The sequence below is a fragment of the Myotis yumanensis genome, unplaced genomic scaffold (genome assembly GCF_028538775.1).
Source record: "Myotis yumanensis isolate MYYU_CA2020_CCGP unplaced genomic scaffold, mMyoYum1.0.hap1 SCAF_2, whole genome shotgun sequence".
Taxonomy (NCBI): Eukaryota; Metazoa; Chordata; class Mammalia; order Chiroptera; family Vespertilionidae; genus Myotis; species Myotis yumanensis.
In genome coordinates, this window is record NW_027223753.1 from 52,700,494 (window position 1) to 52,725,008 (window position 24,515).

A 24,515-nucleotide genomic window follows, 5' to 3' on the forward strand; every position below is an offset into this window, starting at 1 on the left:
TGAGATTTTTGTTTTTCTATGGGCTTCTATCATGTTCAATATATAATATAAGCAGTGAACATTTTGAATAGTCATAAGAGAAACAAGTGATTTTCTCCCTCAGGAAAATATTACTCTTTCCATTTATATGTTTATATTTATAGAGGTTTTCCACATCTTCTCTTTGCATACAAAGATGGGAGGATATAAGTAAACTGACATTTAGTTAGTTCCTATTGTAATAAAAGAAAATATTTACTAACCTCTTTCTGTGTGCCAGACACTTAGTATTTTACTACATATACATATTTAATCTTCAGAGCATCCCTATGTGATAAATTCCACTTTACAATTGTTGGAACTGGGAGATGCAATTTCAAACAACTTTTCCAAAATCATATTAATGGCTAGTAAATGTGAAGTTGTGATTTGAACCCAGGCAATCTATTTTTCGAGTTCATACTCTGACCTGCTATGTGGATCTGCCTTTAGAAGTCATGTATGGGCCACGTGCTTCACCTCTCTTTTATCATTTAGACATCATAAGATGCTCCCAATTCCCAAAGTCTGAAATCATTATAATGCAAAAGAAAAAAAAAGGCAGCCTGTGATACACTTCAGAGATGTGCCAAGTAGCTTAACACCACAGATTTGGGGCATTTATGCAAGTTTGCAATCATTCCAAACGAGTCATGAACAAAGTTCTGTGCTAAAGGCTCTGAGTGATGTAAAGGTAGACTAGAGACTACTATTGCCTCCGAGGAGCCCATATTCTAGTAGGTCTGGTATTACTTGTGGATAATCTCTATAACATTGTACCAGATGATTTTTGTTCATAGTGTTTTCAACCCTCCTTTCTCCACAACCATAGTCTCATTCTTGCCAGTTCCAAACCTGTTGGACTTATCACTAAGTAATCCTTGCTACTTGAGTAGACTGCCTCATTCCTGTTTAAGAAATTTAATATCTGCCTTATTTTTTTACCTTTAGGTACCTGAGTCCTTTTATTGGTCTGCTTGGCATGTAAATTACTATAGACTAGATGCTATTTTAAATTTTCCCAGAATCCCAAACCAAGGATAGTGGTTCTGATATGTAATTATGGTCTGGTGACTGGAATCTGAGGACTGGCTGACAGATGAAGCTGACTTCCTGCTTACTGTCCTTCCTTTCTAAGTAGCATCCATTCTTGTATTTCTATTCACATGCTCTGGCTCAGTTGAATTCAGTTCAACAAAAACATATTGAGTGAAAAGACTTAATATTCAATCTCCAGAGTTAATTCTTGACTCCATCATTTCTACTTGTGTGGCTCTGAAGCAACTATTCACCTTTTCAGTTCTAGTTTGCTCATCTCAAAATATCAATAATAATAGCAGTGATAATAACACTAACCATATTTGGGCTTTTCTATGTGCCATGAAAATAAGGAAAAATTAGAAAATCAATGCTGTAAATGAGAAACTCAATAACTGTGTCAAAATATATGGGATTATACAGAAATGAAAGGTCTACAAATGTATGCATATAACCTTTCTGTTTCTCTGTGTGGGGTTTTGTGTTGGAGGTGTCATGTTTGGCATGAAATGGGATGTGGTAAGATGGAAATCAGACAAGAGTACAGAGAAGTGAGGGGATGCTAAAATTCAAAAGGGGGCATAGACGTGGGGACAAACCATGGACATTTGTGGTTTGATAAAAAAGGAGCCGGGAATAGAAGCCAAGTTGAGTTACCTAGGAAATCAGGTGAGAGGACTGGAAACTGCACCCGGGGAAGCGATCACTAGAGCTGTTTAATTATGAAGATTGACATCTCTTGCCTCGAGCTACTTTTAATGAGCCTGGAGTCTGGGGTGTCTGCGCCTCCTTTGGCAGCATTACTGTCAGATGCTGCCCGACACCTAGCAGAAGGAGCAGCATCTCTAAATCCTGGGTTCATTGTAGTGTCAGAAATTCATACAGTCACACAAACGTCTTTCATTTTCTTTTCCTACAAGAACACACATTTCTACCATGTTAGGGTCCATTTCATTCTAAAAGTTTAAAATGTTTTAGAGATTCTTATGGCCAACATGGGATAAAGGGGATACGTGATCTGTGCACAGCCCCCTATTGATATATGGATATTGATTGATATGGATGCTCTCACCAAATCAAGTTTTACCTTTATATTGATTAGAAGAGAGAAGAAAGGTAAATTTCCACTTTCTAAAATAAACTTAAAAAATAAATTGCTGTAACATAAATTGGGATCATGAATTTACATATCTGTAATGGTTTTCGCTGCACTTTATGGAAACAGTGTCAGAATTTTTAACTCAAGGAAGATAAAAGATTCTGTTGTTTCACAAATGAAGAGGATATCAGTTTTAGACTAAAGAAACAGCGTTGTCACTTCTTTTTTTAAGAAGGAAGATGTGGGAGGTATGAAAGTATGGGGGTGTGTGTGGGGGTTGGGGGTGAGGCGAGTGGGGACATAAGGGTGAGATCTAGAGTCATCAAGTGCAATCAGTAGTAAACTCCAAATGAACCAACTTTTATGAACCACTTTCACTATTTCTGAGGGCTCATGTGGATTGTATAAGTCAATGAGCTTCCTTCAAGGCCATCACTTCATAAAAAAATAAAGGAAAATGTCAATGCAGTGGCTGGATTGCTGTACATATTAGAAGTGATTTGCTGCATTCATGAATCTATAATCGCACCTGCAAATGAGGAAGGAATCTATAGAAATAGGAAGCATTTCCAAAGCCATGAATATGCATGCCTGCCGTCTGTGTTGCCAGAAATATCATAATAAAAATAGTTTGTAAGTATCCAGGATCCAGCAGTACTGCTTTTATTTTCCAGATGTCAGAACTCAGCCATGAACGAGAACAGATAATAAACATGAAGTTCAATATTTAAAAGTCACTGTTCGTGACTTCGTTTTTAGAAAAGCTAGTTTTATGTGTATTGAAGGAATACAACTGATTCTGAGAAGTAGTGTCAGGGGTACCTGGAAAGTTCAGTGTCTCAGTGTCTGTTTCTCTCCTCAAAAGAATGTCTATATGCTGTCTGGTGCCTGGACCTCCTTCACTAAACGTTACTTTTAGTTTACTAAGACTTTGTTTATAAATACAATTGAAAAATATAAGAGAAATCATATCTACAAATTTAAAACAAACAAACAAACACATCAGCAGTCTTTTAGCCATTAGAAAGAATTGGACCACAGATTCTCACCATGGATGTGTAGTATTCTGGCATCCTGTTTGTCCTACCAGGAAGAGAAGAACAGGCTCTCTTAGTCTCTCGCAGACTTGATCTCAACTAGCTGCTTCTGCTGACTCATCACCCTCAGTCATGTACAACATGGTCTCCCAAGCCATGCCAAGAAGTTGACAAGTATACCACAAAGGAGCAAGCCAGGAGCAATGACTCATTGGTGGCCCAGGATTGTATCTTGGAGCTATAACTGCATGCGATGGCATTTTCTGCCCCTCCCTATTAGCAGTTGGGATACAGCCCAGAAAGGTGGAGACAGGAAGAAGAAAATCTAATAAAGCAACCATAATCCATGAACTTTTTATTTTTCAGGAGTAGGGACAGACAAATTTGTATCAGACCAGTCACTTGTGATTGCCTTGTTCTATTGTAAGGTCTATTTGAAGATAGTTGGCCAAGGTGGGAGAAAGGTAGCATGTTTGGCTGCACAATAGAATAAAACAAACTGGTCCAACCTCAAAAAAAAAAAGAAGATTCTCTCTTAAGAGGTATTTTTCACAGAGAGTATTAGAACAATCATGAGGTCTTTCAGGTGTTGAGCACCTGGGTTCAAGGTATGTTGGTAATATTGTGATTCAGTCCAGTTAAATGTATTTGGATACCTGACACACAAAAAAACACTTTCTGTCTCTAATCCAGCGGTTCTCAACCTGTGAGTCGCGACCCCTTTGGCGGTCGAACGGCCCTTTCACAGGGTTCGCCTAAGACCATCCTGCATATCAGATATTTACATTACGATTAAAACAGTAGAAAAATTACAGTTATGAAGTAGCAACAAAAATAATTTTATGGTTGGGGGTCACAACATGAGGAACTGTATTTAAAGGGCTGGAAGGTTGAGAACCACTGCATCTATTCATAAGACTGATTTTGCATCTTCATTCTTTCATGAATAATGGTAACTGAGAATGATGGGTGTGTGAAAATGAGGTTTGTTGAGAAACAAACAGAAACATACTTAAGTCTTCAGAGAGATTGGGAATTAATTTTCTTTCCTTTTAATCACATTGGTTTTTCCTTCAGTATATTTAGAGATTAACTTACCAGCTTCTTTGTGAATCATACATCGAGGTCTTCAATACTCATTAGTGTTACAAACCTCTGGGGGAAAAGCAGTGGCAGTCTTGGATACATACAGTTTTTTGGAACAGTGATTAACTTAATAAATATGTGCCAAAAGGGAGAATCCTCTGGAAGTGGCTGTTTCATTAAAATCCATACTTTGTATTCTAATAGATCACTTTGCTATCTGGCAAAGACATGCTAATTAAAACAACAGGAACTATTTCTTCCCTTTAACAAGTTAGGTGTCTTTTTTTCACCTATCGATTTCTGTGTGCAAAACTTCATGTTATTTTACCTAATTTAATCAGGAAAGAAATTGAGTGATAATGAAATGTGATCCTAGTATTGAGATATTAGTTCAGTGGTAGAATCATATGTCATGGAATATGAGAGTGAAAAGCAATTTTAATTCAATAAATATTTACAACATTGCTCCAGGCCAGTTGCCGTATGGTGTCTTAACTGTTCAGTGTTGAACATGAGGAGTTTATGCCCTTATAGATTTCAGACTCTGAAAATGACACCAACAAATAACCATTCAATACACAATATAATGTGGTACCTGATATTCTAAGGAAATGCAAGGTACGTGATGATATATACTTGGAACATTTAAACCACTCCTGTGAGTAGAGAGTGGTAAAGGACAATTTTCCAGAGCAAATTACTTTAAGATAAAACCTGTGCAATATACAGAAAACATAAAAAAAAAAAAGAAGAGGTAGGATAAAATGTTCTAAGGGAAAAAAAAAATCATAGGCAAGGCCTGCTATGTGAGCTATCTTATTTAGGGTTACTCAAATAAACTATTTGGTGAGGTGTTCAGAATCAGAGCAGAGCCTGAAGGAACAGGAATGGACCATATAATGCAGATCTTTTTAAAATTCAGACCTCATCTTTAGATCAACAGACAGGATGATAGGATTTTAATCCAAAACTAGCTGTGTTGTCTCAGCTACTCTGAGTCGAAAGTTTTGACTTCTGTCTACAATTTGGAGTTTATCAGTGAATGCTCTGTATTGAATATAATTTTCTTTCTCTATTTTTCTCTCCCTTCCCCTTCCTTTCTCATTATCCCTTTCTGGCTTTTGGTCTTTATCATTTTTTTTTTTCTCTCTCTCACAGAGTTACTGATATTATCCTAATGAATAAGTTAAAGCAGTAGGTATATACGGTCAGTCATTGATTTATATCATGATACATGTTACATGACAAATGCAAATATCTCAATGCCTATAAATGGACTAATCAAATTCAGTAATGACTAAAAGAAGGTACTAAATTTTTCTAGCATAATTTAACATGCAAAAATTTGACTTGATATAAATAATAATGAAAAATAAAACTTACAGTGACAGAAGCTATTATAACTTATTTTGAGTAGGGATATAATTATTAATAAATTATATCTTAATTATGATTTACATAGAGAATAATGAATCCTAGTAAAATATATTTTGGTAAAAGAAAAAGAAAAATATGCAAATTGTTTAGTAGTACTTAATAGAAAAATGATCAAGCAGTTAAATTGGCTCAATGAGTTCATTACTAAAATACTTGATAAAATTCATTACTCTATAAAATTTCAATTGCAATGTTTGCATTTTCTGCTGCTGTATAAGATGGGATGAGATTTATCTTTCTGCCTGAAACAAAAATGGATAAAATATACAGAACATTGTTTTTTAGAAATCAAATATTAGGTAATGAATGACAGTGATCACTGAGAAATGGAAAACAGAAAAATGGATCAATGGAACAGAATAGAGAGCCCAGAAACAGACTCGCATGAATATAGTTAACTGAATTTGACAGAGAAGCTAAAGTCATTCAATGGTGAAAGAATAGAGTTTATATCCAATGGTACTGGAAAAACTGGACATCCACATGCACCCCACTCCACCCCCCAAAAAAGAAACTAGAAACAGACTTTACATTCTTTACAAAAAAATGTAAAAAGGAAATATACAAGACTCCTAAAAGATAACAAAGGAGATAATCTAGATGACCTTGGATTTGGCAATGACTATTTAGATTCAAGAATGTGTGATTCATGCACAGGACAAAAAGAAGGCAACAGAAACTGCCTATGAGGGAGGGCTCAGATGTCAGACTTAGAAAATATTTTAAAAAAACCATTATAAATTACTCAAGGAACTAAAGGAAAAAACAGTATGATGAAATTGTTTCATCAAACAAATAATATCAATAGAGAAGAATAATTTCAAAGATACAAATGGAAATTCTGCAATTGAAAAATACATGAACAGTAAATTAATATTCACTAGAGGATCTCAGTTGTAGATTTGAAATGGCTGATAATAAAGTAGTAAACTTGAAGATAGACCCTGTAACCTAAGACCCAGAGAAAGTAAAATAATGTAAAAATGAACAAAGCCCATAGAAATGTGGTGAACAATTAAGTGTACCAACATATATATAATAGGAGTATCAAAAGGAGATTATAGAAAGAAGGAAAATGGCTGAAAACTTTCTAAATTTGGTGAAAAATATTAATCTATATTTCCAGTATCTCAATAATCTCCAACAAGGATAAATGGAATTAGATAAAACAAACAAACAAACAAACAAATAAAAAACACCCAGATATATCAGAGTAAAAATGTTGAAATTCATTTTTTGTAAATTCTATTTTTTAGTGTGTTCCTTAGACATTTATATTTTGTATATAGATAGTACAAGGTTACAGGATACAAGATCTATATATATGATAAATTTAAAAATTCAATAATATTTTATACACACAAAATAAAAAATCTAAAAATGAAATTAAGAAAACAATTGCTTTTATAATAGATTCAAAACTAGGAAAATACTTAGGAATAAATTTAAATAAAGAAGTGCAAAACTTACACTTTCAGAACTGTAAAACATTGCTAAAATAAATTCTAAAATTTATGCAAAGAAATTCAGTTAAGCAAACCAGCTTTATAAAATAGTACATTGAGAGAACTAAAAGTACATGACTTCAAGACATTTTTAGTTAAGTGTTGGTGAGGATGTGGAGAAATTGGAACTCTCATGCACTGTTGGTGAGAATGAAAATGATACTACCACTTCAGAAAAAAAAAAGCAGATTCTTATGTTAAATACTGTATATTTCTACCATATGATCCAGTCATTTTACTACCAATTATTTACGCAAGAGAAATGAAAGTATATAATCATACCAAGGCTTTTACATTGATATTCACAGCAACTTTATTTGTAATAGCCAAAATTGATAGAAATTCAAATGCCAAAGTATAGAGGGGTGGACAAGTAAACCATAGTAGATTTGCACATTGGACTATCATTCAACAATAAAAAGGAATAAACTACTTATATACATATCAGCATGCATATATCTCAAAATATTTATTTTCTGTGAAAATACCACAACCATGTGAGTAGAGGTGTATGATAACATTTATGTAAAATTTGAGAATATTTAAAGTAATTGAGAATGACATAAACAATCAGTGGTTACCATGCCATGGTAGCAGGGTGAGAGCAGAGATGTACTTGAGGTAAAGATTACAAAGAGGCATGAGGATTTTGAGGGTGGTGAATATATTTAAATGTTTGTTGTTGAGGTGGTTTTACAGATGGATATATATATACATATATATATATGTATATATATATGTATATATATATATACACACATATGTATATATCAAACTTGTCACATTATGTGCATTAAATATGTGCAGTTTATTGTATAACAACTATGCCTCATAACTTGTTTAAAGATCATTTGCATTTAACACTTTTTCATAGGTAAAAACCAAAGAGTAACAATATGACCATTGCTAAATTGACAGATTGATATATTTGAGTCATTTCTGAAGCAAATAAGTGACACAATCAGAGTTACACTGTAGAAAGTTATTTTTGTTTTCATTTTTATTGCAAACTAGTTATGCAGAGATCACTTCAAAGGCACTTGCACTAAAATTCAGGAAGAAATGATGGTGCATTGAACTAATGATATGTTTAGGGGCTTAGAGAGATGTGAATGGTGTCCAGAGATATTTAGAAGGGAAATCATAGTTAAGACTTGATGACTAATTTGTAGGTAATGAATATGAATGAATCAATTCATAATTTCATTTGGGGAACTGTGTAGGTGGTGCTTTGCATATAAGACATTATTGCTTTCATAGCTAATTAATTTGTTTCATTTTAGTCAAGGAAATGGAGAGAATTTAGTGACATATTTAAAGAATCAATTTAATATTGTGTTAGAATATAGAATATATAAATCAGTAGAAAGATTGAAATAGATTAGGTTGGATGTCCATACATTTTTATTGTCTGGATTATGAACAAGACAACAGGGATATGAGGTAATGTAGGATTTGTTCATTATAAGATTTCCCCAACAACCATCCCACAAATCTTCAGTAGTGGGGAGTAGGGAGTCGAAGTTGGGTGTCAGCTCTCTAGGTGCTTTTATGTCATCTAATGCACATCGTACCAAGTGGAGGCATCTACTCCATAATAGCTTCAGTAAGGGGTTATTATTCATTTGCTTAAAATATTCAGTGACAGGAACTACTCTCTGAGAATAACAGTTTGTTTCAACCAGCTTCTAAATTATTGAAAAATTCAATTTTTATATTAAATTCCAAATATATAACCTCAATCATTTAATTAGAACATTTTTGAAGGTCTATTATATTGTAAGTACTACACAAAACACTATGATCAAATAGGGTAAGGAATAAGAAATAAATTGTACCTCTCTTTGACTGACTGATAGCCTACTTTATTTCTTACTGATTCTTCTTTGTCTATCAGAGCACAAAATTTAAGGTATGTTTATTCTACATATCAGCTCTTCAAGTATTTAAAACAGTGCTCAAATGCACCCTAGGCTAAATCTTTTCAGTTTCCCAACTATACTTAAAATACCATGCTTTGAATTCAACCTGGTATTTATTATATGGAAATGTTTTAGTTTATCAATGTGACTCCGCCTAAAAGTGTTTGGTTACCAACTCAAATAGGACCTGCAGATATTAATGTAATCTAACATTTCAGATCATGTGGTGAGAAAAATCATTGTCGTGTCACATTCAGCCCTTAAGTAAATGAATATGGAGTGATGGAAAAGCAGCTGCTTTATTATTTAGTGTTATTACTCATAGTCAACAGATTCCACTCAAATTAAGCTGAAAGAACATTATTTAGGGATATAGATAAGTTACTGAGTCATGGGAGGGCTAAAGAAACAAATTCTAGGCTGAGCTTCCTGGGATGACCTTTTGCCAGTATAGCACTAGTCCTTCACAGAGGCTGCTGCCTTTTCCATTGTAAGGAAGGTCTAACCCAGGAGCCGACCACAGAGCTGTCATAGCTACTCATGATAAATTAGGAGCTGACACACCAGCTGCCAACATGACCTGGGATGATGAATATTCAATAAAATATACAGATTATGCATTAGAGAGTTGTATATCTGAAACCTATATAGTTGTATTAACCAATGTAACCCCACTAATTTCAATTTAAAAAAAAGAATATGCTTTCACTGCTATAATCAGCATGAAAAATAATAGATATCTCTGGGTTGTGTGATGACATTTAGATACAGTACCAAAGGCACAATCTATTCAATAAAGAATTGATAAGCCAGACTTCACTAAAATTAAAAAAAAATTACTGTGTGAAATACACCAGCAAGAGAATGAAATACACCAAAAATAAGTGACAGACTGGAATAAACTATTTGCAAGAGACTTATCTGATACAAGACTTCTATCCAAAATATACAAAAATCTCTTAAAATTCAAGAATATAAAAACAACCTAAGTAATAAATGAGCCAAAGACGTTGACAGCTCACTAAAGAAGATATACAGATGGCAAATAATCATATGAAAAGATGATTCATGTGCTATGTCATCGGCAAAATGCAAATTAAATAAGAAGATATCACTGCACATCTATTAGAATAGTTGAAGTATGGAACACTGACAACACCAAATGGTGGTGAGAATGTGGAGGAACAGGAGTTCTCAATTCATAGCTGGTATGAATGCAAAATGGTACAGCTACTTTGTAAGACAGTTTGGCAATTTCTTACAAAACTAAACATACTCTTGACATATGATCCAGCTAACACACCTCTTGGTATTTACCCCAAAATGTTGAATACTTATTCCACATAAAAACCTGCACATAGATATTTATAGCAGCTTTATTCATAATTGCCAAAACATGGAAGCAACCAGAATGTTCTTCAAAAGTGAATGGATAAACAAACTGTGATACCTCTTGACAATGGAATTTTGTTCAGTGCTGAAAAGAAATGAGCTATTAAGCCATGAAAAAAAATATAGTGAAAACAAATGCATATTTGTTTTCATCATCGTGAAAGAGGCCAATCTGAAAAGGCTACATTCCACATGATTCAAACAATATGACATTCTGGAAAAGTCAAAACTAAGGCAAGGTTTCCTTAGTTGCTCAAAATTATGATCAGGTGTTGGAAGAGAATACATAGGTAGCTCACAGAGAATTTTTTTTTTTGAGCACAAAGATTTTTAGAGCAGCAAAACTAATGTATAAGACACTATAATAATGTATATATGTCATTATACATTTGTTCAAAAAACACAGAATATACTACACCAATAGTGATTCTAAGTAAATCACAGACTTTGGGTGATAATGATGTGGCAATGTAGGTTTGTCAATTATAACAAGTATGTCACTCTGGTGGGGGATATTGATAATGAGGGTGGTGATGCATGTGTATGGCTAGAAATCTCTGTGCCTTCTGTTTTATTTTTCTGTTAAATTGATCTAAAAATTGTCTGTTTTTTTTAAAATAGGTGGCTCATTGTGTGCTACTTTATCCATGAAACTCAGCTCTAAATTAAAGTCATGAACATTGGCATATGATTGCAAAAACCCAAGTCACTCAAATGTGTCCTAGCTACTGGGGAGTCAATGTAGTTTGATTCATTACACTTTGGAATGATGAGATTTACACTTTATAGAACTATAAGTGTGGGAAGAATGGTTAAAAATATTTGAGATATATTTGACCCAGTGATCCCACTTCTAGGAACTTATCCTAAGAATCCCGAAACACAAATAAGAAAAATACATGCACCCCTATTTTCATAGCAGCACAATTTACAATAGCTAAAACCTGAAAACAGCTCTGGCTGGTTTGCTCAGTGGATAGAGGATCAGCCTGCAGACTGAAGGGTCCCAGGTTCGATTCTGATCAAGGGCACAAGCGTGGTTGTGGGCTCGATCCCTAGTGGGGGCATGCAGGAGGCAGCTGATCAATAATTCTCTCTCATCATTGATGTTTCTCTCTCGCTTTCTCTCTCCCTCCCTCCCTCCCTCCCTCCCTCTCTCTCCTTTCCTCTCTGGAATCAATAAAAATATATTTTAAGAAAAAAGATTTGAAAACAGCCCATGCGCCCGTCAGGAGTTGAGTGGATAAAATTTACACCATAGAATACTAAGCAGCAGTAAAAGGGAATGATCTCTTACCCTTTGAGACAGCATGGAGAGACCTAAAGAGTATTATGCTAAGCAAAATAAGCCAGTCAGCAAAAGACAAATATCACATGATCTTATTTATAAGTGGAATCTAATAAATAAAATAAACTGACAAACAAATGGATCCAGAGACATGGAAGCATGCAACAGACTGATGATTCTCAGAGGGAAAGTGGAGGGGGAGGTGTGGATCGAGAAGAGATTAACCAAAGAACTTACATGCATATATGTATAACCCATGACACAGATAGTAGTGTGGTGAAGGCCTGGGGGCATAATAGGGGTAGTGGGTCAATGGGGGGGAAAGAGGGACATATATAATGCTTTCAATAATAAAGATAAGCTAAAAAGTTTTTTGAGATAAATTGATATTCATTATAATCCTTCTCAAAGCTGTTCAACCTAAGACCAAATGTCTTTACATGTAAAATACAGTTGCAATGGAATAGATTCCTGCATATATTGACCATAAGTAAATCCTCTTCGTCTTTTGTCTGGCCTTCCCTAGAGGGACCTGTGGTAATTTACTAGTATGACTTCACACTGGACAATGAGTGGTACTCAGAATGTACACTACATAAACTATATTGACTCTAAATTGATGTTTATCACTAGAGAACTGAAAATGAAATAATACAAAACAAATAAACAAAGATACTGTTTCAATGGTCAGCTTCAGGATTTATAGAATCAGGTCAATGGACTTTCCATTCAATTCATCTTACAGTGAACCACTGACCAATCCCATGGTTGTTTCCAGTCCCAGAATGTATATTGGTCATACCTGGCAGAAAACACACGAGTTCCTCAGCTAGTGTGAGGACTTTTATGGTAAAAAGGGCCTAGTATAAGTCTGAAATAATCTTGCCACCTATACCTCCTTCTAAAATTGTAATACTGTATCCATGGGGGAAATTGTAAAGATGAGTATCACATTTTAATAATTAAATATTCTTGGAAATATTAAAAATAGAGCTGCCATACAACCCAGCATTTCTAGTTCTAAGTATTTATCTGAAGAAAACAAAACACTGCTACTTGCATCTTCTTATACTCACACCAAAATTACATCAAACTACAGAAGAATTATCATCCAGAGCCACCTAAAATTTTGCTAAACCAAAGTCCTACAAATAAGGACATGAAAAAGAAGCCACATCAAGACTGGTAGGTGTAGAGGAGATGCAGGATGGACTGGTTCTACACCCACCTGTTGTGAATAACAATTGAGAGGGATATCGTGGCTATGGAGGTCCCCCCTGAAGAGTGAGGATCCTAGCCCCACAACAGGCTCCCCCAGCACAGAGTTCCAGTGCCAGGAAGAAAAGTTTCCATAATTTCTGGCTGTAAAAAACAGTGAAGGTTGTGGCTGGGTGAGACAGAGGGCTTCTGGAGTCCAAGGTATTCCTCTTACAGGACCTACACACTGTATTACTCAAATTAACTCTGTCTGAGCTCCAACACTTGGGCAGCAACTTGAAATGAACCAGGGACATACAGGAAGGAACTGAATTGTCTGGCATCAGGGTGAGTGTGGAGGGACAGCTTTCTCCCAGACAGAAGTGCTGGCAGAGGACATTGTTCATTTTCTGAGCCTTCCCTCTGCACAGACTGCATGAGGGTGCCATACCTGAGTCTCCATCAACTTGGCTATCTCTGTTCACCCTACCCTGGTGGTTTACTGAGACCCTGCCCACCCAATGTGTGGGTCAACCCAAGCTGTTTCCAGTGGCTTTTCTATACAGAAAACCTATCTTGGCTCATGCTTCAGATGTTCCTAAAATCTCCCAAACAAGCAGCATCTGGCCTTGGCATGTTCTGTATCTCTTACCAAGTAGCCCCAGGCCCATCACTACTAGCAGCCAGTCTTGTTATGCAGCGTGGCCTCTACTGGCCATCTCCAAGCCCAGCACAAGTAGGAGTTCTCTCATATTGCTTTGTAGCTTATGTGGGTGGCCCCCGCAAAGTACAGGAGGCTGACCTTGGTCTGCACCTCCCAGGAGGCTCCAGCACTAGCACAACTAGTGGACAGCTTTAGACCACATCAACACATCACTCAACCACCTCCAAAAGCAACAACTTATGGGGCACCTCAGTGGGCACCAAAGCCTTGCTGAAGTAAGTCCTGCTCGGGGGGTGGGTCTCTTCAGAATTGATCCACCACAGTATTAATGCCAGCCCTTGCAGCCAATCAGCCTGGGGGTAAATACCCCCATTGCCTGGCCAACAATAATCAAGGCACAATTATAACAAGACAGTGTACATGATCACACAAGGAAGGGGGCACACCTATTGTGCACAGTTCAGGTGAACAAGGAGGCTGTGCCACTGGACCCTACAAAACAATTTGTGCATAATGCTACTCTATCAAGCCCAGGAGATATAGCAGCTCTACCTTACATACAATAAACACAGGGAGGCAGCCAAAAAGAGGAGACAAAGAAATGTGTCTAAAATGAAAGAACAATACAAAATTACAGAAAAAGAATGAAATAAAATGGAGACAGGCAACCTATTAGATGCAGAGTTTAAAACACTGGTTATAAGAAGGCCCAGTGAACTTAAGGGAAGGGTACATGAACTTAGTGAGAACTTCAACAATGAGATAGGAAGCAAAAATGTAGGTAGAAAACATAAAGAACCAGTCAGAAATAAAGAATACATTAACTGAAGTGAAGACTACATTATAGGGAATTGATAGTGAAGCAGAGGAAGCAGAGGATCAAATCAGAGATTTGGAAGGTAAAGAAATAGAAAACACCCAATCAGAAGAGCAAAAATTAAAAACAAAATCCAAAATAATTATGATAGGTTAAGGAGTCTCTAGGACAACTTCAAGAACACCAACATTTGCATCATGGGGATTCCAGAAGGAGATGAGAGACAGCAATGAATTAAAAACTTATATAAAAAAATAATGACAGAAAACTCCTCTAACCTAGTGAAATAAATAGACATAAAAGTGCAGATTCCCAAACAAGATGATCCCAAAAAGGTCCACACCGAGATGCATCATAATTAAAATGCCAAAGGTGAGGGATGAAAAGAATCTTAACAGTAGTAAGAGAAAAGTAGTGAGTTATCTACAAGGGAGCTCCCATACACTGTCAGCTAACTTCTCATTAGAAACTTTTCCGGCCAGAAGGGATGGGTAAGAAATATTCAAAGTGATGTAAAGCAAGGACCTACAACCAAGGTTATTCTACCCTGCAGGACTATCATTTAGAATCAAAGGACAGATAAAGATCTACCCAGACAAGAAACATCTAAAGTTCATCATCACCACCAAACCAGTATTACATGAAATATTTAGGTTCTTTTTTAAGAAAAAAGGGGAAAAACAGATTGAATATGAATAATAGAATGCCAGTAAGTACATATCTATCAAGAGTTGAAATTTAAAAAACAAAATAAACAAGAAGAACAGAAACACAGAACTCGGATACACAGAACATTTTGATGGTTGTCAGTTGGGAGGGGATTGGGGTGATGGGTGAAAAAAATGAAGGGATAAAGCAGTACAAATTGGTGGTTACAAAGTAATCACAGAGATGTAAAGTAAAGAATATGGAGTATATCAATAATATTGTTATAACTATCTATGGTGTCAGATTGGTATGAAATTTACTGGGATGATCACTTAGTAAGTTATATAACATTTATTCTCTATGTTGTATACCTCAAACTAATATCATATTTATGTCAAATATAATTGAAAAAAATTTAAAAATATTTAAAGTAAAGAAGTAAATATAATACTAATTAGGAAATATATATGCACCCTTATATTCATTTCAACATTATTTACAATAGGTAACATATGGAAGTAACATAAGTATCAGTAGATGAGTTGATAAATAAGTGATATAGGGTGTCCCAAAATTCACGCAAGAAGTAATTTTGATAGAAAACACAGGTTTATAATTAAAAATTGTAAATTTTTTATTGATTCATAAAGGATACAGTATAGGGTTATGTATGGAATAGTACATTGGGTAAACGGCCTCCACGGCTTTGCTGGCACATACACAAAGCAGTGGTCTTCATTGGTCTTCATTGTCCCTGCTCCTGGGCCATAATTGGTACTTGGTAATGCTTATCAAATTGAAGGGGTTGAAATCAAAGGGCAACAGATATTTGAATCTGATTCAATAAACCAAGTAAAATTAGGCTTTTATTTTTGTTTTGTTAATGCTCATGCAAAATTCAAATCTTGCGTGAATTTTGGGACACCCTATATATCTACATACAATGGAATATCACTCAGCAATAAAAAAAGAATAAAATTTTTCTATTTGAGACAACATGGTGGACTTAGAGGATATTATGCTACATAAAATAAGCCAGACATAAAAAGACATACTGTATGATTTCACTTATATATGGGATCTAAAATCATAGTACACTTAAATAAACAAACCAAAATAGTAAAATACTCCTAGATATAGACAACAAGTTGATGTTTGCCAAATAGGAGGAAGTCAGGGATGAGTGAAAAAAGTAAAATAAAAAATGCAAACATGATGATCCCTATCTCATTCTTATTTTCTCTTATTTGTCCTGTGAATAGACCAGATATGTTTGGGGGAATACTCAAATGCAATCATATGGTGGTGCCAATCACAACTCCAATTACAGATCTAGTGTCTTTGTATGAGCAAATAAATATGGCCCCTAGTGCCTATTACCCAGTTTCTAACCCGGAAACAACGCTTTTCCTTCTTATACTTAGGAGAACAGGTAATCAGAAGTAATGGTTGAAAAAAAAGTCTTGCCTTATACTAGGTCAAAGACCTTGCTCTCGGTCATAATGTAGGCTGTAGAGATGTTAAGCTCCATGATATCTCACAGGTCATCATGCTCATCTGCTACATTGATAACATTATTTAAATAGGACCCGGTGAATAGAAAGTAGCAAGAACCTTAGGAGCCCATAGGTGAGGTTTCTAGTCTAGTTATTTGGGGATAAGGTGACAATCTACTTTAAAATATAAAATGCAATGGTGCATCTTGCATACCTGACACAAGTGAAGAAGCAAAAGGCTAGTGTGCCTCATATTTTGAATAAAACATATATTATGTTTGAATATACTGCTCTGATTCATTTACTGACTTACCTGTGAAGCTCAGCACTGACTTGATCTCTGAGCAAGAAAGGACTGTACTTTGGTTCTAGACAATAGTTCAAATTGCTAGTCACTGGGGCTCCGTGGCTTAGCAGACCCACGGCATTGGGAGTGTTGTGGTAGATGGAACAATCGTGAGGAATTTCTGAAAAGCTGCCATAAAGGGATAAGAGCAGAGACCTCTTAAGCCATGCATTTATCTACCAATAACTATTTTCCACTTGAAATGTAGCTCTGCTCTGTTACTGGGAGTTTGTAGAGTGAACACCTGTTCATGGGATACCACAACTATGCAATTTTTTATTGCACATCATGAATTGTGTGATCTGATCCACCGAACCATAAAATTGGATGTGCACAGTACATTCTATTGTAAAATGAAATTAGACTTAGCCACATAGGTCCAGGAAGGCAGAAATAAACTGTATAAACAGATGGCTTAGAATCCCATGGTATTTGCCACTACTGCTTCACTGACTCTCCCTCAACTATCGACATGACCTCATGAGGAGTTCCCTATGACCAGTTAATGGAGTAAGAAGAAATGAGTCTGGTTTTCTGTTAGATCTCCACGTTATATTGGTATTGGCTGGCAGTAGACTGCCATTGCTTACAGTTGCACTCACTGACAACCCTTAAAAACAGTAGTGAAGAGAAATTTTTCTGATGTTTCAGTTCCTATAGAAGAAGAGATGGCCTGAAATATGTATCTATAGTTATTTATGACAAGTGGCTAATGAATTGGCTGGGGGAAAAAAATAAATATTCTCCAAAGAGATCTGGACAAAACCAGTAAAAGGATGGAAAAGATATTTCATGCAAATGGAAATAAAAAAATATCTAGGGTAGCAATACTTATATCACACAGAATAGACTTCAAAACAAGGCCATACCAAGAGACAAAGAAGGACACTACACAATGATAAAGGGGTTGATCCAACAAGATGATATAACCCAACATAGAAGCACCTAAATATACAAGGCAAATCTTCATGGACTTAATGAGGAAGATTGACAGTAATACAACCATAGTAAGGGATTTGTACACCCATTTGGCATCAATGGATGGATCTTCCAGATGGAAAATCAACAAGGAAACAGCAGCCTTAAATGACACACTAGATCAGATAAATTTAATTGATAGCATGAGAGCATTTCACCACAAAGGAGCAGAATATACATTTTTTTCCAAGTGCACATGGAACATTTTCTAGAATAGGCCACGTGTTAGGATACAAAACAATTCTCAATGATTTTAAGATGATTGAAATCATATCAAGCATCTTTTCTGACAGTAGTGGTATGAAACTAGAAATTAATCACAAGAAAAAAACCTGAAAGACATGGAAGCTAAATAACGTATTACTAAACAATGAATGGGTTAACAATGAGATCACAGGAAAAAAATCAAAAGATACCTTGAAACAAACAAAAATGAGAACACCACAATCCCAAGTCTAGGGGATACAGCAAAAGCGATCCTAAGAGGGAAATTTATAGCATTACAGACCTATCTCAAGAAAGAAGAAAATTTCAAGTAAACAATTTAACTTTACACTTAAAAGGAACAGAAAACAACAACAAACAAAGCCCCAAAGAAGTAGAAGGAAGGACATAATAAAGATCAGAGCAGGAAAAAAAAATAGAGTAAAAAAAAACAAACCAATGAAACCAAGAGCTGGTTCTTTGAAAAGATAAACAAGATTGACTAACAAACAAAATAGAAACAAACTCATGGATACAGAGAACAGAGTGACAGCTGTCAGAAGGTAGAGGGATTGCGGGTCTGTGGGGTAAGGGGGGGGGAGTGAAGGGATTAGGCAAAATAAAACAAAAGGCATAGACACAGACAATAGTAAAGATTACTAGAGGAAAAGGGGAGTCGGGGGAAGTTGAGAAAAGTAACAAGGAGATAAATAGTATGGAATTAGATTTGACTTTGGGCAGTGAACACAATATAATATACAGAGGATGTATCAAGAATTGTACATCTGAAAATTATATAATTTTATTAATAATCAATTTCTCTGCCAGTATTCAATGAATTTTGTTTAAAAAGATAGAAAATAAGTAAGCAAATAAAGAAGTAGAATAGGAATATTGTGGATATTTTAGAGTGGACATAGTATGGAGATATACATGTCCTATCTAATTTTCCATTAAGAAAATGTCTACTTTGGTTGAAAGTGCCTACATTTTGTTGGACAAGATGATTCATTTTGTGGAAAATAGTGTGGTTTTCCCCAAAGTCATATCTCTTGCAAAATGAGTCCATGAACATAATGGCCATGATGGATACTGTGTATGCAATGGACAATATAGGTTTACTCTCAACAGTGCTGGTCTGAGTGCCTAATCTGCCCAAAGCAGACACTCATGTGTTTCCAATATTGAATTATTCTCTAGGAGTCCAGGCGTCGGTTTGAAAAAGGTTGATTATTTTCAACTTTTTAAAAATCATTGTTGAACATCACTTGTAATTTATAAGAATAGCCTGAAGCACGTCTATCAACACTAACCTTCAAAAATTTAGATAATCACTTATGTGTTACTCTTTTATCTCAATTACATCATACCTGATTAGAAAACAAACTTTACAGGAAATGTGGTAGGTAAAGATACTCATGTCAAAAGTATTCACTAGTCTTACCACATGACCTGAAAATAGAATAAACCTTTTGAAGGCTCAAGTATACTGCCTGATTAGAAATAACTTCTGGTATTATATGCCTTAAACAGATGGTTAAACATGTTATTCTCCTTTCCAATTTAATGGAGAAAAGTAAAGCTCATAAATGTGTGAAGTGGTTATTGCACTGATATGTCCATGAAGCAGCATGACTGGAATATCAATCAGTATTTATAATTTTAAATTTATAATCTTTTATATAAGATTTAAAAAATCTTCAATTTTTATCTAACCTATCTATTGAACTTCAGCTCTCATGAATACTTTCAACTCACCCTGTGTTTTATTCCCATCAAAATGTTTATTCTCCCCACCCACCCCCCAAAAAAATTAATGTACACCTTTCTGTTGCAAAGAGTCTCTGATATGCCAGGGTTACAAATATAAGTGTGAAATTCCTGCATTCACGGAATGCACAGTTTAGTTTGTAAACTGTCTGGCTGTGTTAATATGAACATACTATATCTTACTTCTTCAACAACTATTTACCAAGCATTGACTATAGAGACGATAATGTGGTAGGTTGCAGGGTAAATAGAGATGAACATAATTAAAATTATTTAATCTACACTAATAAAAGAGAAACATGGTAATTAGCATACGACCGCTACCCTTCCCATTGGCTAATCAGCATATCCTTATGCAAATTAACTGTCAGCCAAGATGGCGGCCGGCAGCCATGCACTGAAGCGAACAGGGAGGTTTGCTTGCTCCAGTGACTGCAGACTCCAATGTTCCCAGCCTGACTTGCCGGCCTCTCAGCTGCAACTCTAAGCAACTATGTTGCAAATATAGAAGCTAAACAAAACCCCAGAAACCGGCTTTCAGACAGCCGGGCTTCAGCCAGCCGGACCGCAACATTGTATCAAATACAGAAGGTAAAGGCCAGAAACCTGCTCTCTGCAGCCAAGGCCTCAAAGCTAAAGCTGGCCCAGAATAAAAAAAAAGAAAAAAAGGAGCAGTTGGGAGCTTCAGTCATCCGCCAGCCGGAAAACGGCCCTCAGCCCCTCAGCCAGCCTGGCCAGGCCCCCCAGTGGGGACCCCCACCCTGATCCAGGACACCCTTCAGGGCAAACCAGCCAGCCCCCACCCGTGCACCAAGCCTCTATTCTATATAGTAAAAGGGTAATATGCCTCCCAGCACTGGGATCAGCATGACAGGGGGCAGCGCCCAAACTCCCTGATCTCCCTGCGGCTCTGTGTGTGACAGGGGAAGGTGCCCCAACCCCCTGATCAGCCTGATAGGGGGGAGCTCCCCAACCCCCTGATCACCCTGCGGCTCTGTGTGTGACAGGGTGCGGCGCCCCAACCCCCTGATCGGCCCTGCTCTGTGGGTGATAGAGGGTGGCGCCCCAACCCCCCTCCACGGGCCTTGCTCTGTGTGTGACGGGGTAGAGCCATAACCTCCTCATTGGCCCTGCCCTTAGTGTGACAGGGTGTAGCGCCCCAACCCCCTGATCGGCCCTGCTCTGTGTGTGACAGAGGGCGGTGCCCCAACTCCCCTATCGGCCCTACTCTGTGAGTGACAGGGGAGAGCTCCTCAACCCCCTGATGGGCCCTGCTCTGTGCGTGACAGGGGGAAGCTCCCCAACCCCCTGATCAACCCTGCTCTGTGTGTGACAGGGTATGGAGCCCCAACCCCCCTGATGGGCCCTACTCTGTGAGTGACAGGGGGCAGCACCCCAACCTCCTGATTGGCCCTGCTCTGTGCGTGACAGGGGGTGGCACCGCAACCTCCCCATCGACCCTGCCTTGAGTGTGACAGGGGGCAGTGCCCCAACCCCCCAATCAGCCCTACCCTGAGCGTGACTGAGGGTGGCATCGTAACCTCCCGATCCGCCCTGCTCTGTGCATGACAGGGGGCAGTGCCCCAACTTCCCAATCGGCCCTGCTCTGAGCCTGACCAGGGGCTGCACTTAGGGATTGGGCCTGCCCTCTGCCACCCGGGAGCAGGCCTAAGCCAACAGGTCGTTATTTCCAGAGGGGTCCCAGACTGCGAGAGGGCACAGGCCGAGCTGGGGGACCCCCCCTCCCTCCCCCCCGCCCCTAGTGCCCAAATTTTTGTGCACCAGGCCTCTAGTCCTAATATATAAAAAGCCAGGGGCTGTCATGACCGAAACAACTGGATGGACAACCGAACAGCAGGCTGTGTGGGGCGACATGGCTGGTAGGGGCATTAGTGAAGGACAACCAAATGACTGAACAGCAGGCTGCATGGGGTGACCAGGTGGCAGGGGGGTTAGTGAGGGATGACCAAATGACTGAACAGCAGGCTGCGTGAGGCAACCAGTCCGGCAGGAGGGCAGTTGGGAGGGACCAGGCTGGCAGGGGGGACAGTTAGGGGCCATCAGGCAGGCAGGCAAATGAGCAGTTAGGAGCCAGAGGTCCCAGATTGTGAAAGGGATGTCCGACTGCCGAACATCCCCCGAGGGGGATGCCAGCAGTTGAACATCCCCCGAGGGGTCCCAGATTACAGAGGGTGCAGGCTGAGCTGAGGGGACCGCCCCCCCCCCCCCCCCCCCGCACAAATTTCGTGTACAGGGCCTCTAGTTATTTAGTATCAAAATATACTTAACAGGAAAATCTTAGTACCAGATAGAACGTAACAAATGGTCATGAGGAACACAATGTGAAAATAGAGAGTTTATATCAAGCTGTGTCATGATTCCAATTTGTGATTATTCTGGATGAAGTTTGTCTTTTGAATTAAGAAAGGACATACTTATTTCCTATGTCTTCTTTATCAGCTGTAAATGGCAAAACACAACAGTGAAAAAGGCTAGCATACCATCCTTAAATTTCAACCTGTTGGCATATGTCAAATAACTTATAATTTAGACTAGTTTAAATATAGGTTGATAGTTTCATTTTTATTTCTTTTTAAATAGAAGTAATGGATGGGTGAATCTTTTCAAGTGATAGGAAATGGAAAAACTTCAGTATAACTCTCAAATCTTAACTTAACATACCAGTTTAAGTCATTAGTATAGCTCAGCTGGAATTCTTTTTAAAGTATTTTGAAAATAAAATTTGATAGAGAAGATGTGGGAGAGAATACAGGATTTCCATGATTACATATAATTATGTGTTAATGGTGAGAAAAATAATGAATGTATTAGGCTATTGAGTCATTGTGGGTGGAATTGTGGAGGAGGAATTGAAAAATAATGTTTTTTTAAAAAATATAATCTCTAAATTAGAAGGAATATGTGTGAACATTTATTACTCAGAGCTTGACCATTATTACCCTTAGAGTCAGAATGGCAAACACCACATATCAAAGCTAGATAGTTGGCCACAGAGCCAAGATCTTAACACTACAGAAATATTTTAAGATGAAGTTTTGATTTGCTGGTTTTGATTTCTATTTTTAAATTTTTACTAAGATGGTAAAACCATAGCAGCTTCCTTGTTTAATATTATGAGTCACTAATTGTTTAATCCTGTATATTAAACCAGTGTATTCTATTCTATATATTAAACCAGTTTTATGAGATACATCAAAGACTTTTATGCCTGTACAAGTATCCTATAAAAATATATGAATCTTTAGCAATGTCACTAGAAATAACATTTTTGACAACTTAAGAATTTTATAATAATCTAATAGATGATAAAATCTGACATGACTTTTTCTAACTACTTTCTTGAAATTAACCTCTGTAAAAATAACCTAATTTCTGAAAGTTTATTTTCTGGACACTATGCTTAACACCTGAGTAGAATACCTACTTTGAGTCTCAAAACAACTTTTCTTCTTCCTTTTTTTTTTTTGATCTTTATTGTTGAAAGTATTACATACCTTATGTCCCCTTTTTCCTCCCCATTGATTCCTTCTAGCTTGCCCTTGCCCTCTGCCACAGGATTCACCACTCTGTTGTCTGTGTCCATCGGTTATGCATATATGCATACAAGTTCTTTGGATGATCTCTTCCCACCAACTCTCAAACAACTTTATTATCCTCAGTTTATTTATTCAGGCTCAGAATGGTTACACAATTATTATGATGTGGAGCCCATACTTTGTCAAAAGCAATATTCTATATTTCTGTTCTTCCTGTTCGTCTTCTACATTTCAGTATTCTATCAAAGCTTTTATTTTATCTTTATTTGACTAGCCTAGATTTCTTCCTATTTTCATATTCCCCCATGTTCCAATCCATATTTCCAGAACCATTACCTAATCTGCTATAAATTTTACCTGAACTGCTATATATATAAAAGCCCAGCCACCTGAATGGCAGAACAACCAGAATGACCTGTGGCTATGTCGCGTACTGCGGCAGCCAACCAGTCTGATATGGGCCTCGTTTGCCCCCCCCCCCCCACACACACCCGGCCAGCCCCCAGCACCCGGATTCGGGGTGGGGCTGGCCAGCCAACTGCCTGTGGCCCCACCCCCCTGCTGGCCTAATCAAATGGGCCCCCATCAGGGCAGGCTGGCTGGACCCCACCTATACACAAATTCATGTACCAGGCCTCTAGTGTTAATATTTTAATTAAAGCACTTAGTACATAAACATTTGTGAATTAAAATCATAAATGTTACACCATTAAAAAATTTTAAAAAGTTGAATATATGAAGAATTGTAATTCTTTTCCTAAATAGAACTTCCTCAAACTTCTCCATTTGTACAACTTACACAATCAACATAATTTTACCATGTATTCATATATCTTTACTTGAATTTATACTTATATCTTCAATTACCAACTTTTCTGTATATTATTTATTATAGATAATTTATACATACAATATAAATTTTGCTATCTAGATTCTAATTTATAGCTCCTCATTATTTCCAACACTAAGTATATAAGAATATTCTTCTTCACCTTTATGAGTTCAGATTCTCTTCC